Here is a 6,000-nt window from a genome sequence, read left to right on the forward strand (position 1 = left end):
GATAAATAGGTACCGCTCCTGCGGGAAGCTAAACGGCGTTTCCATGCGCTGCTCTGGTTCGCCAGAAGTGGCTTAGTCATGCTGGCCACATGACCTGGAAGTTGTACGCCGGCTCCCTCGGTCAATAAAGCGAGATGAGCGCCACAACCCCAGAGCCAGCCATGACTGGACCTAGTGGTCAGAGGTCCCTTTACCTTTATCAGTGCTCAGTACAAATGTCTCTACGTGAGGCTGGAAAAGACTGTTGTCCGAAATCTCGGAGAGCAGTTGCTGATGAGTGTAGACAGTTACTGAGCTAGATGGACCAAGGTCTGACTCCGTTTACTAGGTTTCTTCTTGCAAGTATGGTTTGGAAATTCAGATATTATAGTCAGCACAAACCTTGGTTTTGCAAGCCTATTTCTAATTATAGTTTGCTAACTAATTACAACCCATGGCATCTCTACTTTTCTGTCATGGATCGGTGTCTTTCACCATGATGCCTGAATTAAACCCAAGTATAAAGTGGGGTGTTTTTTGGGTGGGGACCGGTGCCTGAGTCTAAGGCAGTGTGTGGAAATTCTGGACCCCTTCACAGCCCAGAAAAAAGCACCTAAAGCCTTTAGCTAAGATCCTGCCACTAGTTCAGCATAATAGTCAAGAAGAAGACAAAGGGGAAACTCTAGTGTATGCACAGAAACAGTTTGCATGTGGCCAATGAACCCACACTGGATGGAGGCCACCAGTATCCATTAGCATTACAAACAGTGTATGAATTACTTGGAAACCTATACAGCTAGTGAGAAAGCGTTTCATACACCTGAAATTTGGTAGCTTAGCAAAACCTATTGTGCTCATCCCCCCACCCCCAATTGTTTTCAATGTGTGTAACTTGTCTGGATCTTGTTCATCATGACCTTACAGAAAATAATTAGCAATATTATACAGTGGAAACCAAACAAAACCCCGAGGTCCTGTAGGTCATTCCTCATCAGTGCACAATAGTTTCCTCTTGTAAAATTTGCCTTCATGGTTCCTCCCCCTCCTCCTTTTGGGGGGGGGCAGCTTTATCCAGTCACCTTGTGGATTTTGAATGTGTTCTTAGCGGCCATCCAATATCTATAGGCAGATGAAATGTTGCAGTTAGGAATCCAACCTTCAAATCCCTGCTCAGCTACTGACTTGCAGGCAGGTCAGTTTGTGGGAACATCCTTTCCCTACATAACAAATACATCCTACCTCACAGGGTTGTTGTGAGGATGAGAAAAATAAAGACATGATTTGGTCCTTCTCGGAATGAATTCTTTTGCACGTGGAGATCTTTGCATGTACAAGGGGATTCTTCCCTCCCATGCACCAAAAACTGCACAGATGTGCAGGTCTGCATGTATACCTTGCTGTTCTCAGGGAAGGGCTAGATCACACCCCACACCCCCGGGTATTAAATGTATTGTACATATACTGCAACTTGGAGTGATCATGTCTAGATAAAACAGTTGCCTAGGAAACGTAATATTATTTTTTTACTATTATAGTCTTTTTACAGAGAGTAACATCTGCAGTTTAAACTGCAGAACTCTCCTTAATTATTGCTCTGTTTTACCATGCTCATGGGTGTCTTAAATCATTCTGCTTTTGAACCAAGGTTTTACATGCTCAGGCTATAATTTTATTTAACTAAATTTGAATTGCATGAAAGTAGGAAGATCAGCCTCTGCTGAATTATGCGTCACTTAAACCTGAATTCTTCCATGAGCATTGCTCATTAGTTGTTGGGCTTTTTTGATGGGGGGTGGGGTTTCCTGATTTTTGTGACATTTGTTTGCAAAAAAATATGTCCTTTGTTTTTAAAATTTGTTTGTTACTTGTACACAAGGTAATGGTTTGATTTTGTTTACGCTGTAAAGAAAAGGTCACTGCCCAATATGGGCGATGGCTAGTCTTTTGGAGAGAAGCCAAGATCATCTGGGAACAGGATTAACGTGTGGTGCTATTTTATTAAAAGCTTTTTTGGTTACTATGCATGTGTGTGTGAGACACACAAAGGGCTGAAATTTGAAATTTTGCAAGTTGTAAATGGCATCACAAAGCAATAGCTAGATGGCATTTAATTGGTGCTTTAATTAAGAGTATTGTACTGTGTCACTTTGGAAGAAATAATGGGTTAAATTGCATTTAGGATACTTCGGTTAATGAGTGAAAATTCACAAATTCTAGAGTGTGAACTTTCTAGAGTTTGTGACACAAATGAGGATAAACCTTATACTGAGCTTCCGTTAAAACAAGAAATACCCTATGTTTAGTAGGAGCAGATATTCAGATCAAATGCACACCACAGCTAGAAACAAGCCATGAGCACAAAGCGCAGTGGCCAAGCATGCACTCTGCATGTAAAAGGTTCTAGTTTAATCCCCAGCATTTCTGCTTAGAGCAGGGATGGGAAACTGTGGCTCTCTAGATTTTGTTGGACTCCAGCTCCCATCATCCCTTACTATTGGCAGTGCTGGTTGGATCTGATGGGACTTGCAGCCCAACAACATCTGGGAAGCCAAAGGTTTCCCACCTGTGACTTAAAGGATCTCAGATTGCAATGTTGCTTTGATACCACTGCATTGTGAGCAGAAATTGCTGGGCAGAATGAATGATTGGAAAGGCAGATTCTTATATGAGAGATGCAGCAAAGTGAGAGACTGGAATGCAGCAAATACAGATTCCTGTACTAACTCATCATATTTTATTTTGGGTATCATAGTTCTATAAATTGTGACTCCACTGCTGGGAACGTTTTGCACAGGTTCTCAATTCATATAATGATTGAAATTGAAGACTGTTGCCTAGGGAGAAGAGATGACGAAGGTGTTTGTGAGAAATGTTGGCTACAACTTGAGGCAGCCTTCGTTCTTTCTTTGCGCCAGGCACATCCACATGCATGTTTTAAGACCAATTTATGGGAGGTAGAGGAAGTTGTCCTGATTTGCATGTGCATGTAAATGCAGCTTCAGTTAAATTAAGACTCCAGAAAGCTAGTTTTGAGTGGGGAAACTGCACTGGTGGAGCCATTTCCTCATGCAAATAGTCTTCATGGGGGGGGTCGGGGACTCAAGGAAGGGAAAACGGACTGCATCTCGGAAAAGTCTCTCCGTTTGTAGCACATCTGTTTTGGCATCATTAATTCTTGTCCATTGGTGTTCCATAAATCATCATCATCAAACCTTGTATTGGCAACACATACAAACATCCAAAACAAAGTGTTCCATAAATAATTGCACAGCCATGCATACACAAACACTCTATATTGCCCTGGTATTTGACCTTCTGTATCGTTGGCCAAGACAGAAGCGCAAGAAACACGAGAGCACCCATGTATTTCATATGCATGCTCTTTGAGGAAGCACACTCTCACTGTGCCTCTCTTTATGATTCTCCAGAACCTTTGAAAGGATTAGGGTTGTTTTTTTTTTTTAAGACGTGCAGCCTCTATCCCCACCTGTGCCACTCCTCCTCGTCGCCCCATGTTGCGAGGAGCAGCATAATTGAACCCTTAAGGAGATTAAGAAGACAAAGATTTGGATGATATTCATGAGCTTTAATACCCCGAAGCCAGATAAGTGTGATGAGATTGATATAACAGATTAGTAAAGGCATTGTGTAGGACGCCACCCCCTTTTTTGTGGCTAAATGCAGCACTTAAAGGTGAAAAGGGAGCTTAATGAAGGGGAAAGATTTGGGGGATATAATTAAATACAGGAGAGACATTTGCCAAAAATGTAAGCCACAAATATTTCCAGCAATTTAAAAAGAAGAGTGCACCAAAGATCTGAACTTTTTTTGGGAGGTGGGGGAATGTGTTTTTTTTAAAAAAAGAAGTTGCTTCCATAAGCCTTTGTGCATAACTGTAAATCTACCAGTGGTGGCAGGTAAGAGTTTTCAAGATTTGAAGTAAAACATGCACATATAAAAATAGTGCAGATATGTATGGAGAGGGAACCTTTTATCCCAAGCTGTGGGGGGCTACTTTGATAATTTGTTCTAGAGCACAGAAGGGATATCCCTAGCCTGGGGACCAAACTTGGGTTTCAAATTTGGCCTGTAAAGCTGATTTCCACAAACCATGCCCATAAGCCCAATGTCTGACATCTTTCGTGACTTCAGGTGAGAGGCAGGTACAGACACAGCCGCCAATGTACCATTGGGAGCCTTGAAAGTGCATTCCCACTGGTGTATTGGCAAGGGAAAACAAACTTGGGCTTTACTTCCATCAGCTGGAAGAGCAGAAACCTGCCTGCTGGATTGGCTGCAAGAGATCTGGGGAACTCACACAGCCAGTGCCTGCAAAATGATGCCTTTGACTCTACTGGCCATCAGCTGGTGGACAGTTGAGCCAAAGCCACCTTAGAATCATAGAATTGTAGAGTTGGAAGGGAACACAAGGGTCATTAGTTGAACCCTCTGCAATTCAGGAATCCTTTGCCCAACGTGGGGCTTGAACCCATAACCCTGAGATTAAGAGTCTGTTGCACTATCAACTGAGCTATCCCAAAGCCTTCTACGTAAGTCTGTTATGCAGGGCTTGCATAGTGCTTTGCACAGGTTTTTGGGTTTTGGTTTGTCTGAAATTGTATGTTTTTCTCCCACAGTGGTAATTTTTCTTCAATGACAATACAGTGGTACCTCGGGTTAAGAACTTAATTCATTCTGGAGGTCCGTTCTTAACCTGAAACTGTTCTTAACCTGAGGTACCACTTTAGCTAATGGGGCCTCCCGCTGTTGCCACACGATTTCTGTTCTCATCCTGAAGCAAAGTTCTTAACCCGAGGTACTGTTTCTGGGTTAGCAGAGTCTGTAACCTGAAGCGTCTGTAACCCGAGGTATTTACTTTTTAGCCATAAAAGTTGTTATTTGACAAAACCTTAAAAAAACACTTGACAACTATTTTTTTAATAGTGTTTTTAAAAACACCCGCCCCAATTATTCCCCCCCCCCCAAAAAAAAGAAGAAGAAGAAAGGTTTCTCCTGTTTATGATCCAGCAATGATGGTAATAATAAAATGATGGTCTGACTAGAAGTTAGTCCATTTGCCCCCGATGGACTATGGTATGCTGTCTGCTAACCCTTATATTAAGGTATCCTCTATTTCCCACATTGAACTAACTTGTTTGCTTCAAACTTAAGTATCAGCAGGAAGTGATTTTTTGTGTGTGAAAAACTCCCAGTTTAAACCAGCAAGTGAAAGTTTTTCTGGAAGCTCCTCAGTGCTGTGAGTGTTGGGATATATTTGTGCAAAGGATATAACCGGTGTCATTTCAGGATGTGGTTTAAAAGGTCGCAGCGCAGTGTTCCTTTGTTTTTCATTGCACAGCTCTTTTTTGTTCTTATCACTGGTATTTCAGATCACCACCCTGTAGTTTTGTTCCACCATAAACAGAAGAGAGAAGATGGTGCTGCAGTTCCAAAGTGACAGCACAACTAGCCTTCAGTGTGAGTGAAAAGAAGCAGTATTGAATTATATGTAGTATTGAATTCCCAACTAGTGTGGGGTAGCAGTTTACAGTGTCAGGCTAGGACTGGGAGACTCAGGGTCAAATCCCTGAGAATTTCCAAACCATGGACATAGTCCTTCAAGGGAGTACAACTTCTGGTCTAAGTCTGGAGCATTCAATTTTCCTCCTCATACTACCTCTGCATAGATGGAACATCTTGCCTATTAATGGCAGAGGCAAGATTAATAGGATTTCTTGAATCATAGCTCAGGTAACATCCATACTTAGCTTTCCCTTAAGAATCCTGGGAATTGTAGTTTGTTGAGGGTACTGGGAACTGTTGCTCTGTGAGGTGTAAACGACATTTCCCAAGATTCTTTGGGGAAAGCCATGACTGGACTGCATGGTGAGGATGAGACTTCCATCTCTTAGCCACTGTGCTATGTAAAAGCCAGAGAGAACAATCACATGTTTTCCTTTGTGATTTATTCATAGCACATCTGCAGCTGTGGAACATGCCCAGAAGCTGAAGACTATCTAT

The 6,000-nt window shown here is 42.2% G+C and overlaps 1 protein-coding gene across 5 annotated transcripts in view; it reads left to right on the plus strand.

The window, feature by feature from the left end:
* LYPD6B (LY6/PLAUR domain containing 6B) overlaps positions 1-1,270 on the plus strand; it is a 62,415-nt gene extending 61,145 nt beyond the window's left edge. For all 5 annotated transcript variants that reach the window (XM_079995045.1, XM_079995043.1, XM_079995042.1 and 2 more), the window contains one exon: positions 204-1,270. The gene's annotated coding sequence lies outside the window, so the exon portion shown is untranslated. The remainder of the gene's footprint in view (positions 1-203) is intronic.
* Positions 1,271-6,000: the final 4,730 nt, after the last annotated feature.

The sequence above is a fragment of the Podarcis cretensis genome (genome assembly GCF_951804945.1).
Source record: "Podarcis cretensis genome assembly, chromosome: 1".
NCBI lineage: Eukaryota > Metazoa > Chordata > Lepidosauria > Squamata > Lacertidae > Podarcis > Podarcis cretensis.